Source organism: Lutra lutra, chromosome 1 (assembly GCF_902655055.1).
Source record: "Lutra lutra chromosome 1, mLutLut1.2, whole genome shotgun sequence".
Taxonomy (NCBI): Eukaryota; Metazoa; Chordata; class Mammalia; order Carnivora; family Mustelidae; genus Lutra; species Lutra lutra.
In genome coordinates, this window is record NC_062278.1 from 837,475 (window position 1) to 859,314 (window position 21,840).

The following is a 21,840-nucleotide window of genomic DNA, read 5'->3' on the forward strand; positions in this document are numbered from 1 at the left end:
ACCGGATGCCCAGGATGGAGTACGAGCAGGGAGACCCGCCAGCCACTTCCCTGCACTGGAGCCCCCCCAGCGTAAGTGTGCAACTTCAGCGGCGGCTGGCCCACATGCGGACGCTGACGCTCATCCGCGTACAGACACGCGAAATAACCCAGAGTTCTCGAGAAAAACGGTTGGATGAGTCATAACACAGCTTTTTTGTAGGAAAAGAAACGCCGCTGAGGAGTACGTCAGAGCCCTGGGGACCGGGGTTTGCACATGCGGTAAGCTGCCGCGGCAGAGGTGGCAAGTCTCATCTGTACAGAAATCCCGATTACCTGCAAGACAGCCCTGAGACAAGTGGCTAATCCCTTAAGAACAAAACACGGCAGGACAAAGCAGTCGTCCCTCTCGGCGTCCGTGTCATGTCCAGCCCCACAGAGGTTCATGCGGTGCCGGGCCACATCTGCACCCCACTTCCCAACTTCACTGCTTCTCTTCGCTGAAGGAGTCACCGTGGCTCAGGGCTGAGAGCAGCGCCCCTGAGCACACAGGCAGAGCTGTCACCACAGAGAAACTGGTTCTCGAGAGAGAGAGGCTCACAGGGGCAAGAGGCAGCCTGCTGCATCACCCGGAGCTGGGGCCCTCTTCCAGGCTCACTCGGGCTGCAGCTCGGTGCCATCCGTGTGGCTGTACGAGTGACACCCCAGGTCCCTCTCCAGCTGTCGGGTGGGGGCCGCTCTCAACTCCCAGAGGCCGCTGCACTCCCTGGTGCAGGACCACAATAGAAAACCTCCCCCATCTCGAACCTTCTCGTGCTTCCAATCTCAGTCTTCCTCTCGCTCCAACTTCTAGATCCAGACTGAAAGGGCTCATGTGATTAGGTCAGGCCCACCTAGACTGGCTTCCTTCTGATTCACTCAAAGTCAACTGATGAGAAGCCTTAACTACATCTACAAAATCCCTTTGCCAGGCAACATAACAACCAGGGGGCAATGTCTCATGTCCCACCCCCTTTAAAGGAAGAAGTTAAGCAAGGTTTGCATGCCAGTAAAAATTTGGGGAGCCATCCTGGAATTCTGCCCACAAGTCATTGCCTGACTTTTGTTAGGCTCTCCGGAAAGAGGTCTGGAGAGAGATCCGGAGGCAGATGGGTGGGCAGGCCTGCCTCCTCTGGCTCCTCAGTGGGGCAGTAGGAGGAGGGAGCTGGGGAAGGGGCAGCTCCTTTTCTACGAGGCAAGTGGAATGAAGCAGACTTTCCAGGACCTGGGTATGGTGGCATCTGTGCCAACACTGCGGCTTCCAGAGGTGGGGGGCTCTCAGACCCCAAGAGGACATTCCCCTGGGGTGTGGACACTCCCCAGCCTGTGATCCTGGTCCCTGGCCGGGGGCGGGGCTGCTGCTCCTCAGAGAACCCTCAACTCCATGGCCTGGGCTAATCCCAATGACTCAGCTGCTCTCAGATTCAGCTCCTCATTCTAAATAGGGACAGAAAATACCCACCTTTCAGCGTTACAGAAAGTACCCTGTAATTTGCAAAGTGCTATATACAAATGAAGAATTTTCAGCCTTATTTTCCCGGGATAATTCTAGAGCAAGAAGAGGAGATAAGAGAACAGAACGGAGCATAGTGTGGAAGGTACTCGCTGTATTATTTCTCCCAGCAGGAGTCCTGGGAGATAGTGCCCAGGTCCAAACAAGGCCAGGGTTTGCTGACTGCTGCTGGGCTGGGAAGAAAGGCCGCCTTATGCTACGCGCCCTGGGCGACAGCTTCTCTGACCGCTCCCCAGCGCATAGGGCCAGGAGCACGCTGGAAAGGGCTGGTCCTTCCAGCCATGCCCCACCACGGAAATGCCACCAGACCAGGTTTGGTCACCCCTGCACCGTTTTCCGCTCTGATGCCCCTAGGGTGCCCTTACTTGAGGGCCCCACCTTGCTGCAGGGCACCTGAAGCAGCAGCAGGACAAGGAGCCAGCTCTGCACCTCAGTGGGCTGGGGAGCCTGACCATGGCGTCCTCTCAAGGTCCCGCTCTAGGGGAATGACCCCTACTTTTGGCTGCTCCTGCCCCCCCACTTTCTTCCAGTGACTCTTCTCTGATCCCCCAGCAATAGCTTCAGTCCTACACAAAGCCTTTCTCATGCAAGGAAGCCTCCGGGGTTCTTAGATCCTCTCCTATGTTGCGCACAGTTCCCTCCACTCTCTCCTCGGTCCCGGCCAGGTCCCCCGTTGCTGGCTTCGAACCAGGCACAGAGAGCAAGGATGTGTGGCTCGCAGATCCACAGCTTCCTGTCCTCAGCTCATGTTTGCATCTGAACTTCTTGGGAAAGGGTGATGTGAGAGCACCTCACTGCCTGCACTCCCAGCACAAAACCAACCCAGGCTTCTTCCTGACCTCCCCTCAGGGCCTCCCATTAGACCTCTCCTTGGGCCTCCCCTCAGGCCTCTCCTCATGACCTCCCTTAGGACTCTTCTCATGACCTCCCTTCATGGCCTCCCCTCAGGGCTTCCCCTCATGATCTCACTTTGGGCCTCACCACAGGGTCTCCCCTTAAGACCTCCCCTCAGGCCTCTTCTCATGACCCCCCCCTCAGACCTCCCTTCATGTCTTCCCCTGAGGCTTCTCCTCATGACCTCCCTTTAGGCCTCTTCTCATGACCTCCCCTCGGGACTCTCCTCATGACCTCCCCTCATCACCTCCCCTTAGACCTCTCTTCATGACCTTTCCTCATGACCTCCCTTCATGATCTCCCTTTGGGCCTTCCCTCAGACATCCCCCAGGCCTCCCTTCATGACCTCCCCTCAGGCTTCTGTTCACAACCTTTCTTCCTGACCTCTCCTTAGGATTTGCCCTCATGACCTCCCTTTGGGCCTCTCCTTAGGTCCCTCATTATGACCTCCCCTCAGGGCCTCCACTCAGGGCCTCTCCTCAGGCCTCTCCTCATGACCTCCCCTCATGGCCTCCTCTTATAACCTCCCTCAAGGCTTCCCCTCAGGGCCTCTCCTCATGACCTCCCCTCATGGCCTCCTCTCTTAACCTTCCTCAAGGCTTCCCCTCATGGCCTTCCCTCATGACCTCTCTTTGGGTCTCCCCTCAGACTTCCCCTTAGGCTTCCCCTCATGATGTTTGCTCAAGGCTTTCCCTCAGGCCTCTCCTCATGGCCTCCCCTCAAGGCTCTCCTCATGACCTCTGCTTAGGCTTCTCTTCATGGCTCCGTTCAGGGTGTCTCCTCATGACCTCCCTCAGGGCCTCCCCTCGGGCCTCTTCTCATGACTTCCCCTCATGACCTCCCCTCATAAACTCCCTCAGGCCTCTCCTCATGGCCTTCCCTCAGGGCCTATTCTTATGACCTCTCCTCTGGGCTTCGCCTCGCACTCCCCTCAGGCCCCTCCTCATGACCTCCCTCAGGGCTTTTCCTCATGACCTCCCTTCAGGCCTCCCCTCATGACCTCCCCTCAAGGCCTCCCCTCAGACTTCCCCTCAGAAACCCCACTTCTTCCCTAAGTAAAGAAACAAGAAAAAAACAAATGCTGTCCTGGTCTAAATTACTCTGAGGGGCACAAGATAAATGAAATAAATACAAACAAAATAAAAACAAAATACGCCCTCATGGGAGAAGCCTGGGTTGAAGCCTGGGTTGGTTTTGTGCTGGGAGTGCAGGCAGTGAGGTGCTCTCACTGCAAAACTAAAAATAAGATCATTTTAAAAGCCTGCAGTGTCAGCAACAAAATACATAAACCTACTCGCAGTCACCACACCCAGAAGAAAGGTGAGCATTGCCCGCATGGAGACCCTCAGCCGCCCCAGAGGAGCCGCAAACACACAGCAAGGCAGGCGAGCCTCAGGTGAAGGTACAGGCACGGAAGTATGAGGTGAAAAATAAAAATTAGTCTGTTTTTTGAAGTGGCTCTGCAAGGGATTTTCAATGATCAGCTCATTGCAGAAGCTAAATAATCACAACAAAAGCTTTCAAGACAAAATAAAGGGATTTTTGTTTACAAATTATTATTCTGTCTGATGCAGATTTAAGTTTTTACTTTTTATTGAAAACAAGGAAAATAGTACAAAGGACTCAGGGATTCAAGAGAAATATTAGAGCATTAATTGAAGGCAGCAGAATCCAGCCAGGGCTTCATATGTGATGGGGCGAAGTCCCCCTCCCTGCGCAGCTACACCTGCTGTCCCTGTGGCCGGCTGACCCTGGCACCTTCAGACCTTTCCTCGCTGGATTCTCTTACGTCCACCCACCTCCCCAGAAGCCCTGCCCTGCAGTCCTCGGATCCTCACACCCTTCCTGCTCCCACCTCCCTGCAGGCCTCCCCTCCCTCTGAAGCCAGAGGAACATTCCAGAAGCACAGATCCGATCTGCCCTTAGAGATCCCAGTGCTCAGGAGAAAGTGCAAGTCCTCTAGCCACGCCCTCCCCTGCCCCTCGGGCCACCACACGCCTCTGCCCTTTCCCCACCCTCCGAGCCTCACTTCAAGGGCCTCGTCCCTTGGCCATCTTAGCCCAGGGTCCACGCAGAGCCTGGCAAATGCAGCGATCTCTCGTAAGTGTTAAGGCAAGAAGATGTGAACGAAGGAAAGTTAAGCCATCAGAGCCATCGGAGGTTTTGAAACATCGTCCTGGCCAGAGACAACCGGACTTGGGCCCCCAGGGACCATCAGCCAGAGCCCGCGGGCCGCACGGGAGGGGCTCTACGTGGAGCTGCCACAAGGAGGACGAGAGCCCGGCAGCATCTGCGCCCCTGCTGGCAGGCACCCCGCGGGAAGCACCTCCTCGAGCCACCCAGCTGACAGGTCATGCTGGGTCACGAAGACACCCTCGGCAAAGGAGGGGGAGAGCCCAGAGAGCTCCGCAAGGGCCAGCCTGCACCACAGGACGACGGACAAGCTCAGCACACGTCACTGAGACACGAGAGGGGAGTGCCCCGTGAGCGTGACACACACGCGAGTTCCGACAGTGAGATCACTTCCCATTGGTGCTCACACACCGTCCTGCTGTCCCCGCTGCATCCTCTGACCTTGCGCGGCCGGCACAGGGCGAACGCCCGCCATGCCAGCGGTGGGCACAGGCGGGGACAGGCCCTCCGTGGCTCACCGTGCCTGGAACCCTTCCAGAGAAAGCTACGTCAAAAGCAGGCTATGCGCAGGAAGCCTCCGAGCAGAGCGGCCAAGGGCGGGGTCTGCCGCAGGGAGTCGCGGGAGAGAAGGTGTGGCTCTGGAGCGACGGGGTCAACCGAGTGACCAGTCCAGCGAGAAGCCAGATGCGATCGTCTCCCCGGTGACCCGAGTGGAGAAGAACACACGCAGTGAGGGCGTGGAATGCAGAGTCTGTCTGTACCCTGACTGGCCTCACCCCTTCCCACGGCCACCTGGCCCCTTCCCGGTGACAGGCCCCCGCAGCCCGTGCTGTGGGCACGGAGGAGCCGGGTGAGGCCAGGCCAGCAGCCCAGGGCAGCACGGAGGGTCCACACGAGGCTGGACGTCAACAGACGCATGTGTCCACCAGAGGCCTCCGGCACCCGTTAGATCCGGGAGGAGAGTCCTGCAGGGCGGGCATGACAGAGAGACAAGGGGTAAGGAAGGCAATGCTGTGGGAGGACTGGGAGAACCACCAGGGCCAGGCTCAGGCGAGCGGGCGCGGCGACGAGAATGCGCTGGTCACTAGTCGTTGGCGTCTGCATTCAGCTGCCTCATCTCCCAGAAGAACACTGGGGTGAGGCTGGAGGGAAAGTCAGTTGTCAGGTCCAAGGGCCCAGAGAGGGAGACGGTGGGGAGAGCAGAGGGCAGATGGCCAGTGTGGCCTTAAAGAAGGGACTCCTTCCAGCGCAGTGGCCTGGAGGCACGCCCACACGGGGGGGCGCGGGGCCGCCACGGAGGACGGCAGACAGCGGAGAGTAGGCGCGGGCTGTGTGGGTGTGGTAGAGGCCTGGCGTGGAGGGGACCCGAGGTCACCGCCAAGCGCACATCTCCAGAAGCACCCGTGTCGCTGAGCCAGGCCGGACTCAGGGTACCTCGCGAGCACAAACCGTGCACACAACCCCTCCCCGTGGCCAGCTGCGGCGACAGTCCCTCAGGTGTTGCAGGCCACACGCTTCCTCCGTCGCCGGGGCCTCTATCTGCAAAAGGAGACAGCGTCTCCACTCCCCCGGGACCCGTCCAAGGTCGCCGGCAGGATGTGGTCCACTGGGCTCGGGGCCCACAGGCTAGCTCCTGTGTCCTGCTCTTAGTAGCCATGAGCGGTGGCCCATGCAGGGACTGGCTCTGCTCAGGCGCAGAGCACTCCAAACAGGAAGCCGCTGTGTGCCCGGCGCCCGCGCTGCCCCGGGCTTAGCCAGAGCCCAGCTCTCTGCGCCCTCTGCCCTCGGCCTCCTAGCCACACAGCAGTCAGCCCGGCTTCCACCAGCTGGCTCCGGGTGCGTGAGCCGGACGTCCCCGAGAACCACACAGAATCAAGCGGTTTTACACTTGACAGCGGAGAAGTGTGACCTCGGCCACTGTGAGGAGCTGCACACGTGGCCAGACCTTCTGCCACACACCGAACTGGGGCCTCCTGGGCTCAGAAACCCTGACACGACTGCAGGAGGCTGCTCGTCCTCTTCGGGTCCCATGTGTGTTACTCTGTTCTGAGGCGCTCATTTGTTCTCACTGACCTTCCACCCAGAAGGAAGTACTGGGAAACCAAGACAAGAGAAAGCCTGGTTCCAGCATCTGGACGCCGCAGGGCCGCAGCTCACGGGCAGACCCCCGCCCGGCACAGCCCAGCCTATCCTGCTGCCAGAGTCTGGGGGCGCTGGCCGAGAAGGGCCGTCCCGGTCTCCAGTGAAGAACTGACTGCACTTCTCTGACAACTTTTATCAATTTGAAACTTCAAGAAGTCTCACAAATTATTCCCAGGAACTTCCATACATCCTTTTGTTGCTCTCACTGCTCCCACTTTGGCCCACTGGCTCGTGTCCTCATTCACTCACTCATTCGTTCACTCATTCGTCGATCCCGTCCTTCTCCTTATTCACCCATGCCGTCGGGAGCGGTGGGCCACCACATTCCTTGGCTGTGAATACTCGAGTGTGTATTTCCTAAAAACAAGGATCCAGAGAACCACGGTACGATGACCGCAACCCGAGCATCTAACATCGCTGCAACGCTACCGGCCAATTCCCCGACCACCCGCTCGCCAGGCCCGGCCACCAGACACACTCTCACTTCATTTATTAAGCCTATGTTTTTTAACACTTCATAAAAATAACAGAAGAGGGCATTCTAGAGCTGTGAAATTAGAAATGCTATTATAAACCATGCCTCCCTTCTCAGAAGGTCAGGAAAATGAACTTCATGTGAAGTCAAATCCCACGACAAGTGTTCTTAAAGATAAAAGAAAATAAGGAACACAATCACATCCTTGCTAACAATAAACATACATCACAGACACACTAACAAGAAAATCTGATATCTTTAAACTGATTAAAAGACATTAAGACGAGGGAGGAGATGAAAAATTGGTCAGAATTAGAAAAACTCAAAAATTAGGTCATAGAACTCAGGGAAAGATTCAGGAATAAAAAATTACTTCAAGAAGCTAAGATGAAATGAGACGGCCCACAAGACTAAATAAACAACAGAGGGAAATAGAAGAAAACTTGTAAAGACAAAAAGGAAAACAAAGTGCCACCAGGTGGAAGGCAGCAGGTGCACCCTGCGGGGCGGTCGGTGCGCAGCGCGCTCCTTGGCAAACAAGCGGCGCTCGGGACACCGGGCACACAGCCGATGTCCTCCGCGGACATTTTATTCACGGAACGTACAGCTGTCTCCAGAAGGCAGAGCTACCGACAGGTGATTTTAAGATCACCTGCACGATCTGCTGATCTCAGAAAGTGGCTAGGGGAACTCTGACCTTTTCTGTGCCGTAAAACAATTTACAGACCTTAAAAATAAATTTCCTTTAGGATGCGTTAGGGTGTGTAGGACCGCTCTAGTGGCACTTGAGTGGGATCACCGAGCTCCACTTTGGTCACTTCCATAGTGACAGGATATGCTGACTTATCACATCATACTGAGGCCCTTTCGTTAATTTACAGTTTTTCCAGAAGATTATTCACGCTATCTACATTTTCTATTTTCTTTAAATGGAGTTGAAAGAGCAGTCTCTGAGAGTTCTACCACCTTCCGCAAAGGCAGTGACATCTACTTTCTGGTTGAAGTTTTGCCTTTTTCCCCCTTGAGAAGTGCTAATAGTTAGTTTCACTGTTTCATGGTCTTTTTCCAGAATTTATTGCACCAAGGAGCAAGTTTTCTTGTTCGGCCGTTGTCATCTCTACCTTCGCTTTCACTAATTTTTCCTCTTTGGTCACAACTATTTGCTAATTCTCTCTCAGGGCTGCTTGCTTCATTTGAAACGGTTTGGTTTCCTGACATCTTCTCCAGAGACCGGCTGGCAGCACCCTTCATGCTTTGACATGCGGTGTCATCTCCTCTTCCGTGCTTTGTAAACAGTTTATGCCTTATTTAAAAGCGTCCCAACTCTCCAGGCACATAATGAAGTCTGGGTTATTTCTGGTTCTCATCTTGTGGGGTATTTCCCAGTTTTACTGTACTTCGTGATTTCTGCTGCTAAAAAATAAGACTTTCTTTAAAACCAAATTCACGCTAAGTCTACTTGTGAATGGCCCTGGTGTGTAGAAAGCAAGGAAGGGAAGGAAGCGGGGAGGAAGGGAATACTGCGCGGTGAGAACAGTTTGTGAAGAGCGCAGTTCTAATCCTTCGGAACCGTGGGCATTTTTCTGTCTTCTCGACTTCTCGGTTAAAGTTTCCCAGCACCGGGAAGTTTTTCCTTCATAAATTTTACAGCTATGCATTTATATACATAAAAGTTCACCAGTATATCTTCTCAGAGGATTGAAACTTATTAAAATGAAGTATCTTTGTCCCATCTAGTGTGTTTTATCTTTTTCTTGAAGACAAGGCTGCAGCTTTGCGCAGCGGCCGTACCGGAGCCAATGAGGTTTATCCGTGGTGCGATTATGGCTAATTGAAAACAAGGTTGCCAGGCCTGCTTTCCGGTGATTAGCATTTGCTTGGTACCCTTCCCATTAATAGCTTTTCTGTTCCTGTGTCATTGTCATTGACTTTTATAAGACAATCTGAGTTTTGCCTTTTAATAGAGAAATTTAACATATATTTGAACTAATCCCTACATATTGTCTTACCTTACATATATTCTATGACTTCTGTTTCTAATTTTTTCCCTTCTATTCTACTTTTGGTGACTTAATCAGGTTTTCTTTGTTCCAGAGTTCTTTCTTGACAAGATTTGCAGGTGTCCAATCTGTGCCTTGACAGGTGGCCGCCAGCACATCGTGAGCTGGCCTCAATGTCCATTTACGTCAACACGGGCTCAGGCAGAGCCCACACACTCCCTGAAAGACTTGGGATTTAGGAAACGTGTGCTTTTCTCCTACTTATCACCATGTAACTACATACACATGAGATTATTTTCAACTATTTAATTTGCATAGCAATATGCATCAGAAATTATTTAGAGCTAGCTACACGTCACAGTGGATTAACATCATTCTAGACGGTTGTCTCTTTCTCACTTTGTCGGTCTTAGAGGTGAGTCTGATAACCTCTGAGTCCTTGACTACATGAAAGTACCCTTCCTCTGTCTTTCTATTTGAATCTAGTCTGGTTATCACTAGAATTCCAGGTTGAGGATCATTGTTCCCAAGTACGTTGAAGATAGCGATCGAATTAATTCTAGGCTACACACTGATCGCTGAGACACTCAATGCCAGTTGAAAACCAGACCTTGGCTCCTCCTGCTCACAACTTTTGGGAGTTCTCTATTTGGCGGGATACTGGAATTTGGCCCGAATGTCTCCAGGTGGCGTGGTTTCTCACTTCTCCTGCTCAACACTTACCGTCTGACGCATTCTGGGCTCGGAGAAGTGTTCTTTTCCCATTACCCTTCCTCAGCTTTCTGTCTCTCCTTCTCAGACTTCTAGGAGACAGAAAATGGAGCTTCTCCAACTCACTTCGGCCTCACCGCGCACTCACCCACTCCGCTGCTCGGTCCTTGAAGTATGCGTCCCACAGCAGCTCAGGCTCCTCCAGATCTTTGTTCCAGAATAGCTCTCAGGCCTCTATATCTGCAGCTCAGAATAGCTCTCGGTGCCCAAGGATCTGTGTTCTCGGATAGCTCTGGCTCCTTCAGGTCTGCGTTCTGGAATAATCCTTGGCTTATCTGTCCAATCACCCATTCTTTCTTCGTTTCTGTCTGTTCTGTGATTCGAGCCATCCCAGTGGTTCTACTTTAGACTTTGACTTTCCCAAATCTTTGGTGGCTTCTTTTGAAGGAGCAATGTCTTCTTTCAGGAGTCGTCTTCTCTTCGTGCCATGAACTCTTCCCTTGTGCATCTTGTTTTGCTGTGTTTGCTGCCTTTACTGCTGGTTCTCAGATGCGTGACAGCTCTGGGCGATGCCCACAGTTCCGCTTTTAACAGGCTTGATTTGCCTGCCGTGGACACTAGCTCTGTTTAGTCTGGTGGGCCTCTGCTGCCGAAGGGCTGGGACCTGGTGCCGCACGTGCTACCGTCTTGTTCTCTGCAGTAGCTCCCTGCTGCTCTCTGGAGTTGGTGGCTGGCTGGGACACATCACTGGACTGCCCTGGCCCAGAGCACACACTTGCAGTGGGAGTTGGATGCTCCCCTCCCTGACCTTGCTGCACATGCTGCAGGGCTGGAGGGGCTGCCTGGCCCTGCTCCTCTGAGACTCCTGAGGTCCACGGGTCCTGAGGCGAGTGTCTGCGTTCTCACTCTTCTCTGCATCAGGCCTTTCCACTTGTCTTCGGGGACGTTTGAGTCCGTACGCACTGCCTGTTTCTACTTCTGAATAATGAAGCAGAAACCCCGGACCCTTTGACTGCGGTTATCCTGGTCTCATCTCATGTCATGAATTTCTGTGCTTCTGTTATCTTAAAATTTCTGCCTCTTGGGGGATTCCGGACAGGGTGACAGCAGCCATATATTCTCCGGTAACCATCCTGTTCCAATCTGCACAAGAACGATCTGGGGGCTGATTTGAACGATTTTTTTTTTTTTTTTTTAAGAGAAACCCCTACTTAGGTTTTCTTCTCATAGCCAGCCGACCAGCTACCCAAAGTCTAGAAACACCCTTTGTAACGATCTGGTGGAAAAATTACTCTCAGCAGCTCTGACCTGGAGCCCTATGTGTGGCCCCCTCTGCTTCCCAGCCTGGCCGCAGGGGCAGTGGTCCTCTGAGGTGCAGGTTGAGTGGGCCTGGGTACAGGGAGGCGATGACAAGCAGGACCCACCCCTCGGTGCCAGGAGCCCGGCCGGGCTGTGACTGACAGGCGGCCCTGCCCAGGCCGCTGGGGTCCGAGGCAGAGCTCACGAGCAGATGGGGCTGGAGATGAAGCACATTCTCACTTTCAGGAGCGGAGCCTAACCACACAGTTGCTTTGTGTTTACTTAAAACTTACCCTGCAATTTCCCTGTTGTCTGTAATTACCCCGTGTCACTACACAACACTTACCGTGTAGTTAAAGGGTTGGCAGTTACCATAGAAACAAGTACTGTTCCCTAACTTGAAAAAGTAGTTGTATTTTTAAAAAATTTCTTGGTTGTGTTCTACTTTGGTGGAGATTAATTTACAACTGCCACCAGCTTCGAAGAAAGTCAGCCATGCCACCTGCTGTTTCTGCCACCCCGGCTCCTCCCTCCGGACTCTGTCCTTCCCTTTCCTGCGTCCCACCTGCTGGTCACCAGCACCTGCTCCTCGCACTCAGTGGCTCCTCTGTCCTCCTGGCTTTCTTGCCCTTCCTTGGCAAAAGCCACAACACTGTGAAGCGTTAACTCTGGCAACCACGGCTGTCCCAGAGCAGCCGCAAGTCCCTGGAGGACAACACAGACAGCTCCAGCTCGCACCCCAGACCACACGCAGGGCACACAGCATCCTCGCCGCCCCCTTCCCTGGTCTGGCCGTGTTGCCCGATCTCCCAGCTCTCCTGTGCGGGGCTAAAGTTGAACCACGTGCAGTAGCTTCTCTTGTCTGTCAGACGCAAGTAACACCCGCAGTTCATGGGACTTTTCTCCCTGAGTCCTTCGTCTTCAACCTCCCGAGGCTGGCCTGCCCTCCCGATGCCCCAGCGGCCCCCGCCCTCCCCTCCACAGCTCTGCAGGGGCTCGGCCGCACAGAGAGCCACAGCCTCTCCTGCCGCCGGACACGGCTCTCCTGGGCCCTCTCCCGAAGTGCTCTCCAAACGACCCTTGCCGCTCCTCCTCTCCCCTGCCCATCGGCACCCACTGTGACACGTCCCCCTGCCCATCAATAACGTGCAAGCCGCCAGGGACCTGCAGGAGTCCCAGTCCTCCCGCCCGATGGCAGCGAGGGCAGGGTGGCATGCGGCTGTCCCCTCGGTCCCTTGGCTTATACCCTGCAGTCCATCCCAGCCAGTCATGAGCAGGATGCCCAGACCCTGTCCTTGATCCTCTGCTCCCTCCTGGCCCTCCCTTGTGGAGTGCAGCCTGCATGGCCTCTGCCCAGGTCCACACCTCCAGCCGCCCTCCCCCAGCTCAAGGCTAGCCTGGCCCCTCAGTGCTCACTAGTCACCTACCTGTCAACGGTGCTCCCGGAACCTGCCCAAGAGCCAGCACTCAGGACAGCTCCTTTTCGGCCTTCACTGTCCTTCCAGGCTGGCCTCACACCTTGCGGTCACCCCTGCCCACCCCCCATCACCTGTCACTTCGCTCCACACCAGAAGGTCCCCTGGCCCTACCTGCCAAACCTCCCCCACTGCCGCCCGCGCACCACTCCCTGGGCTCAGGCAGTAGCCCCTCCGGACACGCCCCTGCTTTCCACCCTGGGTCCCCTGAGCCCCTCTCCTCCACCCAGAAGCCAGAATGACCCTGCAGGACCCTAACGGCGCTCGGGTCTGTCCCAGCCCCTCAGAGCAAAGGCTCTTACGATGTCTCAGACCAGCACCCTAACATCCGCCCCGCTCGGCACAGCCACACTGGCCCCTGGCTGCTTCCTCCCGCCTTCACCCACTCTCACACCTTGACCGAAGGGTCGTTTTCTCAATGAGGCCAACTCTGGTGCCCCTACTGTCACCAATAACCCCAACTGTGCACACCTATACTCGCATATACAATAACCTCCAACTGGGTACACACATGTACACGCGATAACCCTCAATCACACACGTGCACGTGCGCACACTAACCCCACCCTTCCACACCTGTGCACGCAAACACACGGACCCCCACTGCACGCCCGCACATGCACGTGCACACTGTTGTCCAATCCCGCACACGTGTGTACACACAGGGGCACTCTCAACCGCACCCACATATAGGCACCAGCACACTCACAAACGCACTCGCTCACAACTGCTCTCTCTTCTCCTTCATCCACTAGGCTCGTCACCTTCTGATTTCTCAGGTGTGTCGTCTACCTGTGACAGCTCCCCGGGGAGTGTCTGCTGCGGATCTGACCCCATACAGACCGGGGCCTGGCACACGGCGGGCACGTGTCCTACTGCTGAGTGACTGCTGACTCTGACAGCAATTCAGCTCCCCCATCCTCATTCAGAGTCAGTCCTAACCCCTTCTGACCTCTCCCTGCCATCACTCTGTGTCCGACCTGAAGAGAATGGAGTGTGGCCGGAGAAAGCGTACATGCTCTCTGCAGACGAGGAGTGACAGTCACCACGCGTGTGGACGGCATTACCGGAGGAACAAGCTGTCTCCCTACAAGGCAGCCTGTTCGGGGAAGGGGACGGACGGAGAAGCCCGTCGGCGGCTGAGAGGCCGGGAACATGAGCAGAGCAGGGGGAGCTCGTCCCCGTCAGGAGGCCATCTCCGTCCGCCCGCAGCCAAGTGAGGTTAAGGGGAATCAGGGTGCAATTCAAGGTTAGGAACCTCAGAAGAAATGGTCAGGCAAAGGGAGCAACCAGAAGTGAGGACGAGGCCCGAGTCCGAGTGAGAGAAGGGAGGGTCAAGATCTGGGCTGAGGTGGGTCAATCAACAGGCACTGAGGTCGGGCGCAGGCAGGGCACAGGTGGGCAAAACAGGCCAGGAGAGGCAGGGGTCACAGGTGAGTCATCGTCTGGAACAGGATGGGGCCGGGCAGGCAGGTCACCAGCAGGGGTAGACGAGAGAGTACCTGGGAGTGTCTCCTTCTCCCGGCCTGTGGACGCCTGTCCTGCCAGCCCACCTGCTTCCCCGAGGGTGAGGACACTGTCCATCATCTACCAAAAAGCAAGGGAAAAGCGTCACGTTACCAGACAACTCAGGAAGGCCAACATTAGGGCATGACCCCACATCCTGCTCGACCCCAAATCCGTATCATTCTCACATGTGGGGTTCCCAGGCACCTTGTACACTTGGAATTCGGTTTGTGTCCATCAGTAATTCAGTAGGTCACAGAGCTGCTCCCTGAGGAGACATCACGTGCCCCTAACTGTGCCCCCCAGCGAGGGAACCCCCCCCGCTTCCCAACTCTGCTCCGGTCGACACAAGGACCTTCACCCTTTACTTGCAGTGAACGCACCTGAGCTACATGTCAAAGCTTCGACGTTTAGTGTGGCTTTTGACTCACAGAATACTGTCAGAATGGTGTACACAGCCCCGCACTTAAGTCTGGGGACACCGAGGTGCTCTGTGTGCTGCGAGCTCAGCCCAGCGTCACTGTCCGCTGTAACGGAGTGGAGCGACGGAGAAGGGCCGCTCGTGCACGGCATTACCTGCGTAGCAGGTCTTCCCTGTGGCTCCGGCTCTGTGGCCAGTGGCGCCAGTCCCCCACCCGCTGGGGGGTGGCCTGGGTCTCAGGGGTTCCTCAGTGGGATCCAGGCGACAGGAAACCACTTCCAGAAAAGTCAGATAAAATTTCAAGAGCCAGTCATTTTCCTCATCATACCTAACGAGCAACGTTCCAGAAATACATGCCAAACCTGCTGCCCAAAACCAAATTACCGGATGACAAAAGCAGTCAGTCTTTAAAAGGACAAGAAGCCAACACTTCCTCAAGCACTTGACTCCCCAGCACTTCCGCGTTTGCTCTGCTACACCTGCTGTCTAGCCTGGGAGGCAGGTAGTGACATCACCGTTTTTACAGAGGGGGGGTCAGGCTCAGAGAGGGAAAGTGGTGGCCAGGGGCGCGCGCCTAATGATTCTCCCTGGGAAAATCCAGAGCCGCTCTCCCGGAATCCACCCGGGGGTCTGCTGGCCTCTCTGGGTCCTGTGTGCTGTCGCGGGGGAAGCGGGACGTGTAATTCCTTCAGAGGCACGGGTAAATTGAGGATGCACTGCTATTTGCAGCGTTTTAATGACTGTGATTCCGTGTCCCTTCCGTGGAGGAGCAGCAATGTTGCCAGAACTCTCCCTACTCAGCTGTGCTCTCCAAAGTGGGGTGCGAATCACCTCGACTCACAGTTCAGGCTCTTAAACTTCTAAGCCATTTGCAAATACCACGAGTTTAGAATAGGCCTGGCAATACAGGTACACTCTTTCATTAACAATAATAACTATCAAAACTCTTTTTGGTCTCGGGTGGTCTTCCTAACTCTTCAAGGCTATAGGTATTTAAATATAAGGAGTAAAAATGCAAACAAATAATGAAAAAAAGCCTCCTGCTATTTTGGAGCTCACAGTCACTGTTAACATTTCTTGGTGGGCTCACCCAGAAATTCTCTGTGCATGTCGGAGGAAAACGCACACGCTTTCTTCTACACCTGGTTATTCTTGACATCAATACGTCCCGGAATTCTTTTGAATCACCGTGTTCAGAGGTACCTCGGCATGAGAAGAGAACGTAACCAAAATCTAGTCCATACAGGGCTCTGCAAACTGAACCCCGTGAAATTCACGGGTGCTCTGTCTCTAGACAGTGTGTATGTGATTCAAACATTTGATCTTCGACAAATTGAGAAGTAAAAATAGTCCCTTGTCAGTTTAACTGTGTAAGACTATAATTGGGAGCATTTTCAGTGAGGTTGAGCTCTTTTTTATGTTTACTGAACTCCGTGTGTGCCAAAGACTCCCTCACGGCCTTTGTCCATTAAGCAGAACTGGTGAGTCACCAAAGATGCCGCAGAGCTACCATATTTACGCCTTGTTCTGCCGCCCCGAGAGAGTTGTTATCTAGCTATTTTTAGTTTCTTACTCAGGGTCCCTGGCAATGTTCTTAAATCCCTAGGGACTGGTTATCTGGTCTCAGAGGGCACGATCCGCACGGACGGTGCCCTGTCACCCCTCCACGGTGCTACTTGTCAAGGTTCACGGTACTCCAGCGCTGCTCTCCTCACGTCCTGGTCCCCTGTGCATCTGAGGGTCCCTACCAGTCTCTGTCTGTCCTTTTACCCTCTAATCTGTTGCACTCTCTGGAGTCTGGCTCTGTCACCACGAGCATCTTTCAGCAAGGGTTTGTGAGAATCGCATTCCTTAAGTCCTCACGTGTTTGAAAATGTGTTATTGAAAATTTCTTTCTTTCCTCGAGATTTTGTATACTTTGCTACACTTTTATCTAGCAGGAAAATTGCTGTGGGAACATCTGAGGTCAGCCCTTATATCTTCTTTATAAATGAGGTAGATATAAATAGAAAAATGGGTAAAAACTGAGAAAAGCACTTCACAAAGAAGAGATCCAAACGACCGATAAGCACATGAAAAGGTACTTCGTCTCATTAGTCATCAAAGATATGCAAACTAAAACCGAAAGCACACGTAAGTCTGCACTCACCAGACTGTCTGAGATACGAGTCTGGCAATACCTCGCCAAGAGGCAAGGCTGAGAGCCACGGGTGCTGGGCGCAGGCTAGTGCGTTGTTCCCAAGCCCTTCGGCCTTACAGGAAAAGATTATCTGCTAAGTGTCATGGAAAATTCTGATGTATTCAGTCCCAACAAAAGATAACCAAACAACTTTCACAGGTAGGAAAATCCATCAAGCAAACAGTGAAAACAAACCCAGAAGAAACAACCCGAAGAGAGTAGGCACCGTGGGTTCTGCACAACACACGACGAGGGGCCGGCCAGGTGCCAGCTGCAGGAGATGCGCCAGGAGGTCACTCTTTGGAGGGCATGTTCTTATTTCTGCACCATTTCTTCACCAATTTATGGGCCTTTGAGAGGCTCGGGGCTGTGCGTGGAGTGCATTTACGAACAGTAACAGCGCAGCAAACACCATTAGGACAAAATGACAGCTCAGCGTGAGCATCTTTTAGGACACATGGCGGCAGCCGCACAGCGGAACAAAGTGCGATGGTCAATGCCACCTCCGCAGCCTCTCATGAGATGTGCATGCAACCCGTAGGGCATTCGTCCAGACACTCTGTGCAGTGACAGGACTTCTGCGTTTTCTGTGGAATATGGTGGGGAAACATTATGACCGAGAAATTGCTAATAAATCACATCGACATTCATGATGAAAATACAAATTAAATCCATGGTGAGACCCCTCTTGGTAATGACCCATCATGCCACCCACATATTTTCTTTGGTAAAGTGGATATTCAAATCTTTAGGATATTTGTAATTATGTCGTCTGTCTCCTTAGTAGTCCATTTTAGGAGTTCCTCATACATTTTGAATACTTTAGATCTGCAAATGTTTTCTCTCACTCTATGCCTTTTCTTTCCTTTCTCTTAACAATGTCTTTGGGAGAGCAGAAAATTTTGAACATTTTTAAAGATTTTATTTATTTATTTGACAGAGAGAGAGAGATCACAAGTAGGCAGAGAGGCAGGCAGAGAGAGAGGAGGAAGCAGGCTCCCCGCTGAGCAGAGAGCCCGATGCGGGGCTCGATCCCAGGACCCTGGGATCATGACCTGAGCCAAAGGCAGAGGCTTCAACCCACTGAGCCACCCAGGTGCCCCAATTTTGAACATTTTTCAATTTAATTTAAAGAAGTGCAATTTATAAATTTCCTCATCTTTGGGGTAATGCCTCTTATGTCATAATTAAGAAAACTTTGCCTAATGCAAGGTTACCAGAGAATATTTCATGCTTTCTTCTTGATGTCTGGTAATTTTGAGTTTTAGATGTAGATTTCTGATTTACTTAGACTTTATATATAATGGGGGATATGGATCAAAGGTGGTCTTTTTTTTTCTTTTTTTTCTTTTTTCTTTTTCGAATGTACAATTATTCCAGCACCATTTTTTTTCTTTAAAGATTTTTTATTTATTTATTTGACAGAGAGAGATCACAAGTAAGCAGAGAGACAGGCAGAGAGAGAGGGGGGAAGCGGGCTCTCTGCTGAGCAGAGAGCCCGACGCGGGGCTTGAGCCCAGGACCTGAGATCAAGACGGAAGCCAAGGGCAGGGGCCCAACCCACTGAGCCACCCAGGCGCTCCTCCAGCACCATTTTTGACAAAATGATCCCTTTCCCACTAAATTGCCTTGGCACTGTTGTTGAAAATTAACTGACCATATGTGTGCACGTCTACTTCTGGACTGTCTGCGCTGACCCACTCACCTACTCACCTGTCTGAACACCTACACCACACCACACTTACTACGGCTCACGGTAAGTCATGAAATCAAACAGTGCCAGTTGTCAAGTTTCTACCAAAACCCCTGCTGGAATTCTGACTGGGGGTCCATTGAACCCATGGGTAAATCTGAGGACAATTAACCTCTTGAACACACTGAGTCTCTGAACCATGAGCATGGTTTCTTCTCCATTCATGTCCTCAACAATGCCTCTCAGCAATGTTTTACTACCGAAAATAATATTTTTTCAATTTCTAACTATTTGTGGCTAGTACAGGGAAATACAATAGATTTTTATAGCTTGTGTCCTGTAACCTTGCTAAACTCACCTATTCTAGCTTCCTTTTTTGGATTCCACAGGACACTCTACACACACAAACATGTGGACTGAGAACACAGTTTCACTTCTTCCTTTGCAATTCCAGTGCCTTTAATTCTTGTTGAAGCTGACAGAGCCTCCCAGAGAAGATTTAATAGAAGAGGTGAGAGCATGTTTCCCTGGCTTCTTCCTGGTTTCGGGGGATACGTTCGGTTCTTTACCATTACTGTGATGTTAGCTGTGGGTTTCTCATCTGAGGAGCTCCCTGCCAGGCTTCGCGTCCTGAAAGGTTTTGCCTGGAACGAGTGTTAGACTTTGTCAACTGCTTTTACTTGCCCACATGGAGATGACACTGTGTTTTGTTGTCAGTCTGCTTATGTGGTAAGTTACACTGGGTAATTTTAGAATGTACAAGATACTTTGCATTCCTGGGATAAATCCCAATTATTTTTTCTATATTTTGTATTCGATTTTCTAAAACCTTGCTAAGTTTCCATTTATGTTCATAAGGGATATTTATCTACTGTTTTCTTTCCTTCTGATGTTGTTGTCTGGTTTTTTTATTCAGGCCTTATAAGCTGAGTTAGGAAGTATTCCCTCCTTTTACATTTCCTGAGAAGGTTATATAGAATTCGCATTATTTCTTCTTTAAATAGTTGGTAAAATTCAGTAGTAAAGCCCTTTGAGCCTGGAGGTTTTTCCTGGATAAGAAAAGAAGGTTCCCAATATAAATTCAATTTCTGAACATCTAGAGGCTTATACACATTTCATCTAAGCTATTGACCGGCATCAGGCTGAACATAGATCCATCTTTTTTTCCTATATCTGGCTAAAGGTTTATCAATTTTATTAACTTTCTTAAAGAACCACCCATGTCCTCCATTGCTCTTTCAAGTCTGTACGTCACTGATTGCCACCATTTCCCTTACTCTGTTTGCTTCAACTTTTCTTCTTTTTCTGGTTCCTTAAGGTGGAAACTGAAGTCAGTGGTTTGAGACATTTCTCCTTGCTAATAAAATGTTCAATGCTGTGAGTTTTCCTTGAGGTGATTCTTTGGTTGCACTGCAACTATTCTGGTATACTGTGCCTTCATTTTCGTTCACTCAAAATAGTCCTATTTCTGTTCCATTTCTTCTTGAGCTGTGGGTCATTTGAGTGTGCGTCATTCAGTCTGCAGGTCTTTGAGGAGTTTCCAGATACGTTTCTCTGAGTGATTTCTAATCTAACTCCACTGTGGTCAGAGAGCGGCCGTGCCGTGATCCGAAATCTCTGCCGTGGTAAACGATTCGTGCTCTTGCGTGTGACCAAACCCTGTCGACCAGCCCTCCGCTCCGTGCTCCGCCCCTCGCACAGCTGCTCCTGGACGAGAGGTCCGGAGGGAGGGGAGCACCCGTATGCTCAGTGAGGCACACCTCTGCGACAGACCACAGCAGGTCCACGAGGTGTCTTTGGGGTGAGTGACTGCCTGTTCTCTCCTGGGTCAGAAGAAGAAACTCACCTAAAGGGATGTGAGGGAAAATATGATCTCCTCCATAAAAGTTAGACTTCCAGAGAAAATATAAAGAACCAGGTCATTTTTGCATAGGTAGAAGGCCTGACTGCTCCAGTACCTGGGGTCTGCACCTGCCTTGATTAGCTAATATTTGGAAACTAATGGTAATGTTAAGAGGAAAGTCTCCTCCCTAGCCTAAGGAGTTCAGGCCTATCAGGAAGCTAAATGAATGGGAGGGAAGGAAATTCTGGGGCAAAGAAGCCCAGTCTCTATTTGGTCGTTATGCCCATTCGATATATTAAACGTAATGACCTCTCTCGCATTAAATGACTGTCCTATTTTTTCCTCAAATATGAAACCAAACCCAAAAATATTTTATCAGAGGAAATGAATATAGTGAATTTAACTGAACTGTCATCTAAAATATTTCATATAATCACATGACCCAAGAATTGAATGGGGACCTAGGTTCACTCCACGCTTGACTACCCCATATCACTTCTGACACTGGGCCATCCACAAAGCCCCGCAACCTCAGCCAGCAGCATGCCACCTCACGCCTCTCCTGACTGACCTCTGAAATCTTTCCAGTATCTTCTATCCTGAGCCTGGATCCCTTTGTTCCTACTACAGTCCCAGTCCTGCTGTACGTGGTCCCCTTCCCACTCCCCACCCACGCTCTGCAGGGCTTGAGCCTCAGGGACTGATGACAAACTTTCACATGACTCATCTGTGGGTCTCTCCCTCTCCTCGCTGCTCGCTCCGAGACGCTGCATTCATGACTGTGGTGGGTCTGATGGCCACACTCTTCCCTCGGCACGGGCCCCCTTCCTTCGGGACAACATGCTGCTCTCCAAGTGCTCAAACTGCCACCGACTTCCAGCCGCCGTCTACATCACACTGCTAATAATGCACAACGTTAACCGAAATCTCCATGTCCTTACTGGACACCCACCGGTGCTTCAAATAGAAGCTGAGTAAATTCACCAACCACATTGTCTGTGGAACCCTGTGTGGGGTATCAGCCCATTGTCTCTGCCTCAAGATACATCCTATACTGGACAAAAACATAGGAAGAACTTCATGGTACAGAACCCAAAGCCTGGCCCAAGGCAAAGAGAGGGGCAGCGCTCTAGGGAAGGTGCACTTCTGTCCGTGACAGTGGACAGGCTTCCCGGGCTGAGGCAGAAGGAAGAACAAACACTTCAAGCCAACGGGAGGGCTCGGAAAGGCTGGCTGCTGGCCTGAGCGCACCCATTTCTCTTTCCTTCTCCCAAATTTCCAACAAGTAGAGCAAAGAAATCGTGAGAACAAATCACGCACGGCCGCAAACACAGAGGCTTCTCTGCGGCTCCCACAGGACAGTGTGGACGGCGGGAGTCCTGAGGCCCCTCGGAAGCCCCTGCAGAGAGGAAGCGGGGCGGGAGCGCGGACGTGGCACACGGCTGGCTGGCAGAGAAGGCTGGCCCCAGCCAGGCAGGGTGCCACGTAGGAACCAGAGGCCACAGAGCTTCCTCTCAATATCCAATGGGATGCTGGTTC

At 52.3% G+C, this 21,840-nt stretch overlaps 1 protein-coding gene and 1 pseudogene across 11 annotated transcripts in view; one reads left to right on the plus strand and one right to left on the minus strand.

Moving 5' to 3' along the window:
• PCBP3 (poly(rC) binding protein 3) overlaps window positions 1–21,840 on the minus strand; it is a 244,439-nt gene that overhangs the window by 114,122 nt on the left and 108,477 nt on the right. The gene's annotated exons all lie outside the window — the stretch shown is intronic.
• On the plus strand, window positions 8,945–9,165 carry LOC125089546 (uncharacterized; annotated as a pseudogene).